General features: G+C 39.7%; 1 non-coding gene across 1 annotated transcript; it reads left to right on the forward strand.

Moving 5' to 3' along the window:
- The first annotated feature begins 13594 nt into the window (after window positions 1-13594).
- Window positions 13595-13685, forward strand: trnar-ucu (transfer RNA arginine (anticodon UCU)). Its single transcript is given in 2 exon segments — window positions 13595-13631; window positions 13650-13685. It is a non-coding gene; the product is annotated as a tRNA-Arg (tRNA).
- The last annotated feature ends 4207 nt before the right edge of the window (window positions 13686-17892 follow it).

Below are 17892 nucleotides of genomic sequence, written 5' to 3' on the forward strand. Positions count from 1 at the left end.
TTTGTGTTAAATCCCAAAGTTTTTCATCACAGCGGTGGTATGAGAAGTATCGCTGGATGGAATACAGCATAGCCAGAAATGCAATTATCTGTAGATATGCAGGCATTTGTTCTGATTCCCACACCGAAGAAACATTCACTAAAAATGGTTTTAAAGATTTTAAGCATTTGAATCAGAGCCGTTCAAAACATGAAGCAAGCAATTGGTACTGTCCATCCGAAGGTTACAGACAAAGCCACACAGAAACATTTTTAATCGGTTAAATCGGGATTCCAGGAAGGCTTATTTGAGAGGAATTGTGATTAAAGCTGTGACTGACATTCTGATGTACTGCACAAAGCAGTGAATTCCAATCAGGGGTCTCAGAGAAGCTCTAAATAAAGGACATTTCTCTGAGCTATTTAAAGTAAACATGATAGTGAAATACAAACCTGTGTTGAAGAACTCCGCAAAAATGCAACACTATGAGCCCTGATACTCCAAAAGAGCTACTGCTTTACCATCACGCACACCTCATCACAGGGTACATTTCATGACCAGCATCAGTTCAGTATAGACCAGTGTCTCTATGGTTACCTTGTCCCAGTACAGACAAGTGTGTCTCTATGGCTATTATTATTATTATTATTATTATTATTATTATTATTATTATTATTATTATTATTATTATTATTATTTCTTGGCAGATGCCCTTATCCAGTGCTATACAAATTGCAAGAATACAGTTAAGGCATCAAATATTACAAATACAAATTTACATTGTACAAAGCAATTCAAAATATAATACATTTTACAACTTCCAATTTACACAGGTAAGTACAGTAAGTTAGGTCATACATCCTGGAACGTAAAAGCTAAGTGCTGTCAAGATGTAAGGTCACAGTCAAGGGTTACGGGAAAGGGAGCAAGGGGGAAATCAATCAATAATACAAGTATTAGTAACACAAGAAGCATGATCAAATGCTGTGAAGTGCTATCTTCCAGGGAATAAAAGGACTAATACGTAAAATTACTAATGGTTACCTATGTAGAAGCCCCAGTATAGAACAGTGTCTCTATGGTTACCTATGTAGAAGCCCCAGTATAGAACAGTGTCTCTATGGTTACCTATGTAGAAGCCCCAGTATAGAACAGTGTGTCTCTATGGTTACGTAATCCCAGTATAGACCAGTGTGTCTCTATGGTTAGCTATATAGAAGCCCCAGTACAGAACAGTGCGTCTCTGTGTGTAGAGTCACAAACACACAGAGGGAATTCTAGATGGGCAGGAACCAGAACCCTTGGATGATCTAGAGCTAGAGAGGGAGGATTCCCCTGTTGTGAGACGCTCCTAGAGATATAACAAGGGTACACTTCCAGTAAGCTTAATAGAAGGGTATTTACAAAAAATATGCAGTGTATTGTCATTATAGATCACAGACCCCTTAAAAGGTATCCTGAAATTGCCTTGAATGTTTTGATATATAACCTGTATTAATTCAGCAGGTTTTCAACAGGGGGGATACTGTAAGGGATACTACTTTGTTCAGAATACGGTATTGTTACATTAAGAACACCAGAGAGGTCTAATGTAATGGATGGCTTCGCAAACCAACTGAATTACTGAATCGCCTAACCTGCTGTCCAATCGGAATGTAGCTTTCTCGAGAAAAAGGGTGGGCTGTAGTTCGGGAAGAGTAGTCGCCATGATTAGTTGAGTGTGCAAATTGGAGCTGTGTAGTGTGCAGAGGAAATAAACATGTTTTTTATATGAAAACAATGAACTTTGTTTTTGAACACTGGCCTGGAATTGTGTATCTTTTCAAGTTTTTTTTTAGAAGAGACTGTTCTAGGTGCAAAGTGAACGGGACCCGTGTGACACGCAGTTAAGGAGAGCCCGCGTTGAACTAAGATGACTACAGTGAGATTTCCTGGACAAAGCTCGGGCAAAGGATAGCGCAGGGTACACCTGCACCTGTGTTTTTGTCAAAAAGCATTGTGATCAGAGAAGGTAAAAAGGGAAAAACGCAAGTAAGCAGCAATAGCATTTTCTTTCTTTGAAGCATAGCATGACCATAGTTTTTCTATTGTATAAGTATCTTGGTGTAGGGGTGTCTCGCCTGTCCTGTAAGATTCGGGAGGGTAGGAATAGTTTAGTTATCCTCTCTGTTTACTTTTTGTGTGCCCCATTACTGTTAGTTCAGGTAGCCATTGTGAATTTAAATCTTGAACCCTACTTTGCCAAATTAGGTCACAGCTATACTTCGGTATGTAAAAAAATATATAACGCAGGATGGGCACATACCTCAAATTTGGGGGGTATAGGGACAAACTGTGTTGGGGGCGCGGACTTAGATCCTTTAGTTTCTCATCCATCCAAGATATCTAGCTTAGAACCCCTACAACAGCAGGACATTTATTAACTCCTCGTTACATATGGTTACCTATGCAGAAGCCCCAGTATAGACCTGATGCTGATGAAGTGAGGTCCGGGGGAGCTGGGGGGCTGCGAAAGTGAGGTCCGGTGGGGTCCAGGTTTCCTTCTTTGTTACCATCACTTAAGTTTACAAAGTGATCAAACACAAAGGCTTCTCTGACATTGTGAAAGTGTTTGTCCAAATCAGTAGGCAGTGGGTCCTCAGCCAGTCCAGGTTCAATCACAAAATTAGGGTTCTCAGTAAGAGTCCAAATCAAAAACGCAAGCAATCCTTAAAATATATATATATATATATTAACACAGTCAAAACCACCACAATCTTTCTACCCAACAAACAAGGAGAGCGAGGTAGGTCCTTATATAGTAAGTTTTAGAACAGTGGGTAATTTAAGATGGTTCTTGTGATATATCCTTCCCAACAAGAGCGCAGGACTAGGACACTGTCTTGTATGAGTGTCTGTTAGGTGGATGAGGAACTCATTGGCTGAGATTCAGATAATTATTACAAAATAAATTTTTCAGCACTTCCAAATCTCACAGCCACTGCAAATCTCGCAGCTGCTGTTTTATTTTTTCAGCAGTTGCACTTCAGGGCCACCGTAAGAAAGAAACTAGGTGTAACTCAAGTAACAGAAAGGTTGAGTACTTGTATGGTTTAAACGGGTCCACTGTGCCATCCTTAATGGACAAGTTTTCGGTCCAGAAATGTACCAGCTGAATGTCTCCATCCTGCCATCGGCTCCAATGCGTCTCTTCAGTTTTCTGTGTCATTGTGCCCGCACCGTGTGAGTTCACCCGTGCACATGTTGCAGCAAACTCTCCAGTGTAAATTCAATGTAAAGTGCTCCTTTACTTTCCACGGGTGAAGCTGTTGCCTCTCTCAAGGTTTTTTCTAGTAGCTGCGCCCCAGGTAGACCCAAGTAATCGACGATTAATTACATTTTAAGATTTTATTCGATTTTAATCAACTTTATCGCTAAGTCGTTGGCAGCCCCGCTGTCGCTGAGTACTACTGTATCTGTAAGTGTGTTTTAATGACGAGGCGGCTAACGCCAGATGGTAGGTGATTGGATGTCGTACCAAATGTACCGCTGCAGCACTGGGTCATGAACGTCATTCACGGTTCTTGTAGTTTTCATTGCCTTCTCGGTTAATTGCGACAATCCACAACCGAACTACATTTCCCACATTTTCTAACGTAATAATGATTAGTGTAAGATATAATTATTATCAAAATCCTGTCAATGTAGTATTTACTTATAGAGTTCAAATATTGTATATGCACTGTGCGCCCAAATTGTATTTCACACTCGCACAACATTATTTTCACTCACAAATTCGAGCATAACGCTCACACTGTAGAGCCCTGGGTTACCTATGTAGTAGCCCCATATAGACCAGTGTGTCTCTATGGTTACCTATGTAGTGGCCCCAGTATAGACCAGTGTGTCTCCATGGTTACCTATGTAGTAGCCCCAGTATAGACTAGTGTGTCTCTATAGTTACCTATGTAGTAGCCCCAGTATAGACCAGTGTGTCTCTATGTTTACCTATGTAGTAGCCCCAGTATAGACCAGTGTGTCTCCATGGTTACCTATGTAGTAGACCCAGTATAGACCAGTGTGTCAGGAAAAGAAAATTGTTGAAAATATTGTCAATTTGTATTATTTAAAACTGTAACAAACTTTGTTATTTCTTATTTAATTTGCACTCACTGTCACTCAATGTTTTGTCAATTTGCTGCATCATTCAGGCTTCTAAATGTGCTGTATTTGAACAATACCACTTAAAACACATGAAATACAGAGTATTCAAATTCCAGCTGCCATTTGGCCTGAACTGTAATACTCATTATTAAGAAGTCACACACATTGAGTGACATTGCCTTCAAGAATCAAAACATTTCATAAACATGGAACCATCGATCTTCATCGATTTTTACCAATCATTGTTTCATTATCAATTCACATCTGATTCATATACTCCTGAGCATTCTGAGGCACAACGTGAAAAGTACATTTTAAAATCAAAAGTCTGAGAGTAGAACATCAACTGGACTAGAATCTCAGCCCTCATTAAAACAACAATCCATTCAACAATAGACTAGTCATAGGCAGGACCATACTGGACTAGACCCAAAGAGAAACAGTTCCCACTGACTAGTGACTGACTAATGCAAGCCAGCTTGACTACTGTATAATTAACAGACTTCTCACTACGTTTGACACAACATTTGGCACAATGTGACAATTATAAGTCTAACTCTATAATACAGTCCATCTAATAGACCAGAGACACACTGGTCTATACTGGGGCTTCTACATAGGTAACCATAGAGACACACTGTTCTACTACAGGGGTCGATCTTAACGCGAGCCCGCTTGCCAATGGCTAGTGCAGCTCGCTGCGGGCCAGTACAGATTCTCTAGAACTAGTCCGTGTGGCTAGTGCATATTATCTTACGTTTTACAGCTGTTACGATTTAAATCCTCAGATTTTTCCTCGGTGCGCTATTCGGTGCGCTAGTTTCACGAATGCGTGCAACTGACAATGTGCCAGCGGTTGCGTTCGGTTTGTGTCCTCCAGCCTAACTCCGGTAGTATTTTATATAGAAATGTACTGGAAACGATCGCTACTAGCGCACGTCAAGATGTAATCGAATGTACCACTTGCAGCAGACAACAGAGGCAGTCTGTGGAGTGACCAGAGCATCATTAAACGTGAGTATAATCCTAAAACAAAGCCAAAAGACAAGAAAATGTGTGTATCAATCCTTAAATACAGTTGTATAAACCATAAATAAGCTACGTTAAAATACAAGTAAACGTATAGAGTGATATTGTGCAGTTAGGGATGGGCCATTTGGTATAGGGGGGGGGTACTGGATTAAACTGAAGAAACCTTGTACATAAATCCTTTAACACAGTTGCATACACCATAAATAAGCAACACCGTATTTAAGTCAATATATAAGCAAACATATATGATATAGATAGTGATATTATGGAGCTAGGGATGGGCCATTTGGTTTGTTGGGCGCTCACTATGGGTCGACCCTGGAGAGCTGTGGTGCAGGTGAGCGTTTCTCTCTCCTTATTTCCCTTTCTTCCTTTTCACTCTCGTCCTTTATTGTGTTTGGTTTCAGCGCAGGGCACACACCCTGATTTCCAGTAACCATTCTGAACCGTTTTATTTTATTTCTCCAGGTATGGTGAGGACAATGACACTTTTAAAGTGGAGAGTTTCCCCAGCAGCGGCGATGATGACAATAACTAAGGAAGTGACGAGTGCCACAGAGAAGGTGACGTCAGACTACCACTCGGGCTCCACCTCGGTCTAAGACAGCAGCACCTGGGATTCCCAGCACGCCCCCCCCGCCACCCCACACACACACATACACACACACACACACACACACACAGTGTACCGGTACTGAGCCAGCACTGTCCCCAGTCCCCTGGATCCAGCGATAATATAGAGAGCACAGAATTCAAGTGAGAAAAGTAAATTCGGATAATTGTGAAAGTCTACAGAAGCCCCCGCACTGCGACTGTCTGTTTACTCTGATGGTGCTCAATTCATGTTGCCGTTCTAGACAAGTGGCCTGTGTCATTAATGCTGGCTGAACACGGCTGAGCGCCAGCAATTGTGAAAAGGCACATTAAATGGTTATGGTTCCTTTCATCGCTTAGCTGGCTTGCCCTGTGTGATAAATGTCTGAGCTTTTATCGAGATCATGTATTCTACAATTTATGACAGTTGAGCAATAACATATAAACTGTTTTGCAGGCGCCTGATTTTGTGTGCCAGCCTGTTCCAGCATGGCAGCAGCTACCCAGGAATAAGTGTGTTCTGTACATAGCGTAGTGCTTTGCCAAACATAGTGCATTGTTTCTCTGACAGCAGATGGTGAAAGTTATCTAATATGTAAACATTGGTACAGGATTAAGTTAGTAACTCAAAGGTGTTGCCCTTTGGGTCAGATTGCAACACAAGTGCAGGATACGCACTAAATTGCAGCCTAGTATATAATTTCCTGGGGGATTGTACACACCTGGGGCTTATACCAATCAATTAGCAACAAACAAATGATCCGGAGGTCCGATATAGAGCAGAGGAACAGCTTTCCAAAGCCCAGTGGGTCATAGGGAACATGTTGCCTTTGTGATTGAAAGATGCTTCTTAAATAATGCTCAATTTGCTCTGCTTGTGCAACCAATGCATATATTGTTAGAAAGTGAAATTGATACGCGGGATACTCATTTTGCTGCCCTTATCCTTGTAGAATTTGTAATTCGTGTTCAGATCCTTTATGGAGAAAAAAATATGACATTCAATGTGCATCAATTTACTCCTCTGGCCTCAAATGTCAATAATTGGGGAGCCCTGTGAGCACATTCTGCTTCTTATTTTGAAAATGGAAATGGAAAGCTTGTTAAGCTGTTGAGGTGCACCACTACACAGTTAATATGTTTATGCTGTCAAAGACTCTCCATTTAGCAATCTACACAACATTACTGAGAGGGTATCGAATTTCTGTAGCAAATTAACTGAACCACCAGTTTTTTTTTAAAAAGGAAAATTAATAAAATCGTCTTGAATGATTCAAAAACTGTACTCCTTGGTTTAAGTACATTTGAAGAAAGAAAAGAATGAAATTATTAGAAGGGAAACCACAAAACTTGAGACAGGGGTGACAGGTAGCGGTGATCTGGGGAATCCATGCAGCAGGTCCGACAACGAGACACTTGGCACCGGCAGCACATGCTTCAGTGCTCTGGGAGTGTTTACAGCCTGTGAGTTTAACACTTCATGACCGACAGCTGCCCTTCATGCCAACACAATACACATCAACAATGACTTTCATCACCATGTTCATCTGGACACTCTGCACTCAGGGTGGGAATTATTTTGATTTTATTATTTCCATTTTGTATGTATTTCTTTGTAATATCTAAACAGGCACACATCAAACTCACAGACCAAATCAGATTGTTTTCATGTATATTACATATATATGTAAGCATTATTTTTATTCTTCGTTTCCAGAATCCACCGGACAGTATACTGTGACTCAGACTCCATCAGTGAAATCTGTTCAGCCAGGAGAGACACTCACTGTGACCTGTAAACCCAGCAGTGCAGTGTATTTTAACAACATCCTACACTGAGACCAACAGAAAACTGATTTATTTTGCCACTACCCGTCAGTCTGGGATCCCCATTATAGTGTTGGGCTGTGGTGAATGAGGGCCCAGAGTGTGAGCCATCTCTGAGTGACTGTGCTACACTGCTCCACAATATCACAATATGTACTGCTGGTCATAGCAATACAACAATAACAATACCCTGCACACAACACATGCCCTTAATAAGCTCCTTCTCTGTCAGAGGGCAGCCTGAGACATGTCTTGGAATCCAGCATGACTTCACTATTGACAAATAGTACATAGAAAAAAAAAAAAAAGTTTCTACCTACTTTAGTCAGCTAATGTGTCACCTCACCCCTTTCTAGAAAATAAAATGATATTTGTTACATCAGTAATACTTGCATATCATATGAAAGAGGGAGACTGGGACACAGATTAATCTGATTAGACATTAGTATTAAACTGGGATCTCTGACAGGGGTAAAAATAGAAGAAAACCAGGAAAGTGTCCCACCCCTATCAAGTCCCACCTGTGTTCACAGCTCCCAACTCATCTAACTTTCTGTGACAGGATTTGGATGAAGGAAGCTGCTCTGCATACCTGTCCTCCCCGAGGTAACTGGATTTAAACTGCATTTTAGGTAACTTTTGTTTAATCATGCTGACAATGGATTTTATGTATTTTTTTCTTTGTTTTTATCCATCTTTAAACTATTGTTATATTATGATTTGTAACGTACAATAGTTTTAAAAGTCATCTGTCTAATTGCCACTTGGTGAACGGGTAGTTGGGGTTTCTTATTTGAATGGTTTCTTTTTTGGAGTTGAGTTGTTACAATGATCACGATTTGTTTTCACATTTAGAGTTTGGTTTGTAGTGTGGTTTATTTGTTTATTTTACTTCACTAACCCCAGTTCGCCTGTGGCATTTAAGATGAATAATTATTGAATCGTTTATTGCATATCCTGCTTTTATTCTTGGATTTTTGCTTGTAATAAACTGTTAAACATTTTGTACAATTTATTCCGGTCTCTGCTTACTTTTATTTGATTAAAAAGATCTTGTAGGGGGAAACCTGAGTTGTGCGCATTATATCTAAAACTATTTGGGCGAAACGAGTGGCATGGTCAGTAATTTAGCCAAGGGTAGAGTGTACACATCAGCCACCTGGTTACAATTATTATGATGCACAAGACAATATGAATTATTGTGAAAAAAATATATATAGAGAGAGTCTGCCCATGATGACATCTGTCTAGGTCACTCACAGCAATAATTGCCCTCATAGAAATCTTGCACAGCGTCAGGGGTGGCGGCGGGGTATGGCTTGGTTAGGCTACAGCCCCACTTTAGCACCACCATGGAACAACCAAGAATATCACCGAGCAGAATAAGTGCCAGCCAGTTCCATTTGTGTCACTGCGTCATTGCTGCGTGAAACTGCGGGCGTTAGCATGCAGTGTAGTGATGCAGCGCATCACACATTACACTGATCTGAGTAAAATTAGTTAACGCTAGCTAGCTATGTAAGTTGGTAAATTGGAACATTGTTAGCATTATTATGGATCGATCCAACCACGACAACCGGCAGATTGTGCTCCTTTGAAAACGTAAATGCCGAGTTTGAATATATTTTAAATAATAGGGTCGATTTGGAAACTGTGCTGACTTTGTCGTGTTTTGTGTGGCCTCGGCGGCCACCTCTTGTGCTCCGTTAATTACTGTAGCGCTCTCTCTCTCCCTATCTGTCTCTCTCTGTGTCTCTCTATATCTTTCTTTGTGTGCGTCTGTGTGAGGGGAGTGTGATGCGTGATGTACAATCCGCTGGGTTTGCCAGACAATGTGAACGACTTTAAATAGCATGCATAGTAATTATTGCCTGAACTCAGTAGTAGTGACCGTCCATGTCTGTTGCTCTCGATGTAATTTTGCGTGTGAAAAAAGGAGTCAGTGCAATCGTCTAACCCAGTGGTTTTCAAACCGGTCCTGGAGTACCCCCTGCCCTGCTGGTTTTTGTTCCAACTGCAGCGTACATTTTGTTGTCTCAAATTTGCATAGTAGTTATTCTAATCAAATATAATTTTGCTTAGCAACACGAGTTGCTTGATTAGCAACTTAAATTGGTCTACCAATTATCAAAAGTGGTGATTATTTGTTCTCACACATACCCACAGCGCAGCCAAGTACTCGGATATGGGCGTGTCTGGTGTAATTGGAAAGCTACAGCCCTGCCCTGTATGAGTGACAGACCCGCTGGCCAATGAGGGACGGGATTCGTGTAACAGGGCACGGAGTACGGGCCGCCTCTCGGGCGTCACAATAAAATAAAAAAAATACGCGTATCTTAAAGGGGAGGTACCTCAGCATTGCTTATACGCATTTTCGATGCTTGATTTGGGACGGAAAAACGTATTTTAATGCATCGCAGAATCAGCGAATCGATGAAGAAAATACATCGCAAATGGAGGTGAATTTGTCTCACATTTTGCGATGTGAACCCTGTCAAAATGTTCACTGCAACTGAGGTCTTAAATTGCTTAATTGAATCCTTAATTGACCTAACAAAGCAATATACCATTCAATTAAGTAATTAAAACCTAAATTGGAACAAAAACCAGCAGGGCAGGGGGTACTCCAGGACCGGTTTGAAAACCCATGATCTAACCCATAGCAGCCTATTGCGTGGTATTTCTAGCTACTGGGAAAGGTGCTATTTTATTGTGTATGTATTCACACTGAAATTCAGACGTTGCATTACGGGTTCGCCATCCCTGCCATAGTGTGTGTGTGTGTGTGTGTGTGTGTGTGTGTTTGTGTGTGTGTCAGTCCGACAGAGCAGAGCAGCGGCTGCAGCTGCGTGATTTCCAATGACACCGACACGTTCAAAAGAACCGTAACGTCGGAGCTCATCAATACTACAGTCTTTAATCATTTAGCACCGGGGCCCGTTTAATACCGGGTTGGTACACAGCCCTTCTCATGGCCAGTGAAGCAGTGTTTTTTTTTCTTATCTAGTGAAGTGAATGTGCTAACGTTACTTAAAGGTTAAGCTTTCTAGCTGACGTTTTATTTGCGAGTCTACCAGCTCCTCACTTTTGCCATGTTCAGCTTCGCCTATCATACCTGGTGTTCATGCTTTGCAAGAAATATGGCCATTGCCTCTCTGCTTCTTTCGATTCCTTTTCCTCTCTGTCCCCTGATTTTTGCCTTTGGTGAGGCATTTTGACTCGCTAGTCAGTTTCCGCTTTGCTGAGCTGCAAAATGCACATCAGTGTGTTCCGCACATCTGACTGGCCAAGTGTTTCGACCGCACCATTTTCACAATAACAGCGGGGGAGTGGGGTATCAGATGTCCCACTGCGTGAGGCTTCCTCTAGTTCAACTACGTGTTGAGCTTTCTTTTCATACTTTCCCTACCATGGAAGATACTCTCAAAAAGTGGATACAAAATATTTGGTGTGAGCAGTTCAGCATAACCCCTCATACTATCGTCTGCAGTCGCCACTTTCAAGAGGAAGATTTGAGTGAGCCTAAGCTCCAGGCTAAACGGTCCCGAATTAATAAATTGGACAGTTTACTGTACAACCATGATAATAAGAAATCAATTCTGTACAACATGAAAAACAGGACAAAAATCATTTCACTGATTCTAGGATTTTGAAAATGGGGCGGGGGCCATAAGGAGGCCATGATTATTACAGAGAGGTCTGCTAGGGGGGTCTGGGGGCATGCTTTTAAAATTGGTTTTAAAAACTCAGTTTGTAAGTCAAGATTGAAGCAAATTACAAGGATAAGCTGGGCTATTCATAACAATCCAGCATTAATGTACCACCATATTTGCTACCATTTGCTAGTGACAAATGTATTTTAAAATGAACACAATAGACAACGGTGATGCCTTCTTGCCATGAACACAAGACAATACAGACAACTTTTCCACCCGCCTCACCCCCAAAAGTGCTTCAATATGGACACATTCCTTGAGCATGTGTTCAGTGCAAGAGGGAATGGTATTAGTGAACAAAATAGGGTCCCCTTAATATGCAAAAATAAAGAAAATGCCTGACTGGAGAGAATGGGTACACAACTCCCCCCAACATCACTAGAATGCATCTTTAACACTGTATGTTAAGAAGTACCTTTTACAACAAAGTGTTATGACGTCAAACAAGTATTTACATGCAAAACAAAATCTATGTATTAATGTCTGAACAATAAGTTATGAGTGTAACATTCAATCCCTGGACCCTTATGTAACATTATATACTGTGCAAATATATACAAATAGGTCAAATAAAAAACAGCACTTATTTGTTCAATACATGGCAAAAAGGTGCTAAAATGATTTACCAAGAAAAGAACACAAAAACTTGTGAGCTAAAACATATTTTTTTAACAATCAATAACAAACAATAAATAACATTAACGATTAGTATTATTTTTACTAAAAAGAAAATCATATTTGTTTTAGTTAATATGATTAATGTATATAAAAAGTATTTACTTTGAAAAACCACACTATTAAATGAAAATACATTTTAACACTATAACAAGGTAATATAGTACAAATATAACTGAAGAAACAGTAACAGCTAAACACTCAAAGATAGAGGAGGAGCAACCTCCTCTGCCTCTGTGGACCAGCCTCCTCTGATGTATGGTAACCCTAAACTAGCTATCACCATTCATCAAATTGTCAGTGTCATAGCAGAAATAAAATCCAGCACAGCAAGAGTATTTCAATGGTCAACTTACTGCGCACTGTCTGGTCCTGAGACTGACCTGCAGTGCGCATTGGAGAGCAGAGCGCAGCAGCAGGTGTGTTTGATCCAGAACTGCTCTCTCGCACCTCTATGCACCAGCCTCCTCTGGTATGTAGGTAGGTAGCAGTGGCCACACTGAACACAGGGCCCGATCTGTAATCAATGTATACCAGTGATGGCACCAGTGACTTTTCTAGTCTTAAACCCTCCCCACCAAGAATTGGGTCTGAGTTCATGGTCATTGTGCTTGTACATTAGTGTATGCGTACAGTTACAATTTACAGTATCCTTGTATGTGCTCGCTTTGCTTTGTGGAATGATGTTCGTTGCTTTATTGTTGTGTGTTTCAGATGATCATTTTATCATTTTCAGAGTTAACATAACTATAGATTCAGCAATAATTTGGTGTTCATATGTGTGTAGTGTTATCGCTATTCAATATAGTGTGCCCAGTGTGCATAATGAGAAACATGTTCAGCTCATCTGCTCTGATGTTATGGATATCAAAAATGTCAACCCTCCACAGACACACACACACAGAGACACAGACACAGACGCACTAATAGGGACAAATTTTACTCCCTCAATAAACAGGCGGACAAGGAATAATCAGGACCTGATTTAACTGAAATAATACCAAAAAAGTTTATTGAGCTACAACGAAGCGCTCCGGAGATGGTCACTGGGCAAGACACATCTAAAGTTTTTCTAAAGAACTTGCTATCATATACAAGAGGACTCCCTTTGGTTTCTGGGCAACTAGATGATGGTAATGAGGTACCTCAAATTTTAACACACACGTCTCCTGTGTCTTACATTATGTTCTTTCTATGTCCTTGGATGAAAATGTTTTTCTAAAAATCACCTGCACAGAACTACTGTACCTGTCCTCTCCGGAGCCATACACAAAGCTTAAATTCATATATGGGTTACACAATCTTGCTGCAACAATGGTGGGAATAAAATATATTTGGCACTCAGACAGGGCACTGTCCCACATCACACACAGAGACACACACACACAAGCACAGACACACACAGACAGCCAGACAGACACAGACAGTGTGCTTGACAAATACTTCCCCTCACAGTCAAGTCAACATGAGCCGCATTATCTAAAAGAAGAACCCATCATTTCCTTTTGTGTCAATATCAGCGAGACAGGGATTAAAAAACACATCTGAAAATGCTACTTATACAAGCACGCTGAGATGCCCCGTCATCAGTAGGCGTGCAGAACAGTATGGTGACAAATGTCTTGCGTGGCTCTGTGGCGCAATGGATAGCGCGTTGGACTTCTAGTGAAAAGGGCAGTGGTCATTCAAAGGTTGTGGGTTCGAGTCCCACCAGAGTCAGTGCTCACTTCATGAAACTTAGAGCTTGCTGGGCTTCCTCGTGACAGCCAGAGGTATCTTGCAGTCAAGTGCCTCGCTGATGCCTTCACTTCTTACTTTTCTGGAATGCCAACTTTGTCCCAAATCCTTGCTTGACTATCAAGACCTCATACGCTGCTTCTTTTCCTAGCCACTGTCACTGTACCAGTCCCCCTCCGTGTCAGTTGCATCTCCGGGAACAGCTGGATCAGGTGGCCTTGTACTTAAGGCCATGGACTACTAAGCCGTTGTGTTTTGCACCCGTGGCTTTCTATCCCACCATCGTTGTGGGCATTCCTTGTTTGACATTTCTTGACGACTGACGCCGTGTACGTCCAATGGACAGTTCCAAGATTCGCAAGACAGAGCTACTTGTGCATTATTGCCCGCTTAACCTGGCTGCCTCTCGAGTGAGCAAAGCCATTTTACCAAATAGAAGAACCCATCATTTCCATCCGTCTCAAAATCAGCGAGACAGGGATTTAAAAAACACAACTGTAAATGCTACTTCTCAAATCACGCTGAGACGCCCGGTCATCTGCAGGCATGCAGAAGAGTATCTTCGTCGTACAGTTTTGTGGTTCTGTGCCACAATGGATAGTGTGCTGGACTTCTAGTGACACACACACACACACACACACACACACACAGACACTACAATTCAATATTCAATGTGCAAACAAGTTTAGCCAGAAGAAACAGAACTCTTTCAATCAATAAATCATGAATATACATTACAAATCGATTCAGAATATGCATAATACAATGTAAAAGCCAGACACAGGGATGGAGAGAATCTCTGGTTCCGTTGGTGTCCGGGCTTTATTGTGGTTCACAGGGTAAACGGGACAAAATACAAGGGGTAAAAACAACCAAAACGAAACATCCACACAAAACAGGGTGCTCCGGGCAGTCAGGGTTGGGAGTGTCAGTCCTCCTTCTCAGCGGGTTAGCTGCCTCCATCTGGGAAGGAGAGGGATTAAATAGAGAAGGCACAGCTGCCACTGACGTCACAATCGCCTCGGTGCTCATTGCCCGCAACCGTGAGTCCACAGCCTGTTAGCGAGGGAGTGACAACACAGCTGTGGCACATGAGCACCTCATCAGCAGACGTCAGCAGCAGCCGTGCCGTGACAGACAGCGGCCTGTCACATACAATTGTATATTTCCTGCGTTCCGTTCCTGCACTCTCTCATTCACCCATTCTAGCTGAGGCAGCCAGTGAGCCCACACACGTGCTATCCCTTCCTCTTCCTCTCACTTCACTGCTATATCAGCGATGACATCATAGAAATCTCTCACCTGACAGCAATGACATTACAGAGCACATACATTATGTCTCTCGCCACACTGTCAGTGTTGACTTTCTCGCTCAGTATGCCAGCTCTCCCGGAAACACTGCAATACGTGGATGAGTTTGTACCATTTTTGGATGCTCTACCCTGCTGGGGCAGAGCTGTGATCCAGCTGAAAAGCAGGTCAGGCATGTGGGCACCTGGGCAGCGAAAGATGTATTCGTAATGAAGAGAAACCCAGGTCCAACCCTCCGGTCCAGCCACAGACAGCCACAGAAGTAGTATAGATGGCGGCATCACTTATTTTGACAGCTGGAAGTCCCGCCCTCCCTATGAACCTTTGAACGGGAACTCCTCTCTCCTTCCCAGCACCCCCCTTGGGTTACCATTTGACCCTCCCTTGTCAGCCATCTTGGATGATATCGGCTATTTTGGATGTCAGCCATCTTGGCTGATATCGGCCATTTGTAAGGTCATAGGTCATCTGGTAAGATGGTAGCCATTTTGTTAGGGTGACATCCATCATGGTGAGTGTCCAAGTGCACCTCACCCTGCTGGTGTGGAGATGTAACGTTTAATAGCGTAAACTGTGTTTTTAAGGTTATATTGTTTTCATGATACTGTGTTGGAAAATTAAGAAATAAGAAAATAAAAGTTTTATATATTTTAGGTTATAATGTTTTATGATACTGTTTAAGTAAATAAAAAGAATAAGAAAAGTTATATATATATATATATAGGTTATATTGTTTTATGAAACTGTTTTGGTAAATTAAAAAATAAGAAACATTTTAAATATATATATATATATATATATATATATATATATATATATATATATATATATTTAAGGTTATATAGAGAATAAGAAAATAGAAGTTTTAAATACATATATATATATATATATATATATATATATATATAAGATTATATTGTTTTATGATACTGTTTTAGTAAATAAAAAGAATAAGAAAAGTTATATATATATATATTAGGTTATATTGTTTTATGAAACTGTTTTAAAATTAAAAAATAAGAAAAGTTTTAAATATATATATATATATTTAAGGTTATATAGAGAATAAGATAATAAAAGTTTTATATTTTATTTTAGGTTAAAATGTTTTATGATTTGTTTTAGTAAATTAAAAAATTTAAAAAATAAAAGTTTTATATATATACAAGATTATATTGTATACATTTAAGAAAAAAAAAAGTTGTAAATACACATATATATTTTATTTTAGATTATGTTTGATTATACTGTTTTAGTAAATTAAAAAATAAGAAAAATAAACGTTTTATATATATTTAAGGTTACAATGTTTTATGATACTGTTTTAGTAAATTAAAAAGAAATATGAATATTTACTCAGAGTGGGATTTGAACCCACATGTGTTTTTAGTTTATATGTTTTATGATTAGGCTTAGGATGATACTGTGTTTGCAAAATAAAAAGGTAAGAAAAAATCAATTAAGAAATGTATAGACTTACATATATTGCATGTCATTACATATATATTTTAGCAAACACAGATACCTATATCTCTTTAGTTTATATTTATCAATAGACAATAGAGAACAACAGTGAAATGTATAGAATTATATCTGTACATTTTGACCAGCACTGTACTTATTATATTTGTTACATTAGTGAATGCTCAAACGTAGCCTTAACATGTATCATATTTAAGAATATACTGCATTTCATTCCATTACACACACACACACACACACAAACATATATATATATCTTGTTAGGTTTTATTTATCAATAGACACTAAAGACATGCACACCACTTTTCTTAGAGAGACACAGTGAAGCACTATTTGTGAATACTCATATGTAATAAATAATATATGTATATATGATTTGTTTGTGCTTTAATGTATAGAATTAATAAAATACACACACACACACACACACACACACAATGGTGACTTTTATTGTGACAAACAAGCATTTTACAACATGGAACATAGTCAGAAGTAGAAAAAGATACTCCATGAAATGTTTTATAGATACTTGTAATCATTAATTTCTTGTTCACAACACCAACATTGGACAGAAAGAAACACTGACCTGTACAGGGAAATGTCATTTCCAGCATATTCCATATATATTCTATTCAGTCTTTCACTCTTGGCTTCTTTTTCAAAGTTATACCAGGTTCTGGTGACAAAGTACATCAGGTATCTATTGTAAATAAAGTGAGAAACACTTAAGTTTCTATTCCTTTGGAAATACCTTATTTTTCAAACCTACAAATACATGGTGACAACTGCAAGCATGACACACATACAAAACACAGAAATAGGGACCACATTGCAAGGATATAATAAGCACAAATGGTATTTTACTGCAAATTTTAAGTTTTGTAAAATTATTTATATAACTTCTAGGAGTAATCTGCAAACTACATAGTGAAAATGCAATCAGTCTTCAGGAAACACACACAGCAGACTGAAATAAGCACAACGACATATTTATATGAACCAAAACTGCATTCTACTAAACCCTGAAACTCTGAAAAATCACTACAAACTCTGTGTTTTGTAAAATGGCTTATTTCACAGACACAGAAACAAATAGGCTCACCCTCAACATATTCCAACACTTGTTATGATGTAAACTTAAAGGTTTACCAGTAGTACAGGGGTATTATTAATCTATTCATGCAACTTTTAGACACTTGTCTAATACAGAGCTAACAACTGCATTGATAGCGGGTAGCAGGGCTTTGACAATGCTGTGCGGTGGGGTTTAAAATGACTTTGTAGGCCAGGGCTTCAAAACCTTACCCCATTTTAACATTTTCAAATTAGCCTCCAACCCCTAAAATACTAAGACATGTTTTTTTGTATCATATGTATCATGTTGTATTACTATGTA

Source organism: Amia ocellicauda, chromosome 12 (assembly GCF_036373705.1).
Source record: "Amia ocellicauda isolate fAmiCal2 chromosome 12, fAmiCal2.hap1, whole genome shotgun sequence".
In the NCBI taxonomy this organism is placed as follows: Eukaryota; Metazoa; Chordata; class Actinopteri; order Amiiformes; family Amiidae; genus Amia; species Amia ocellicauda.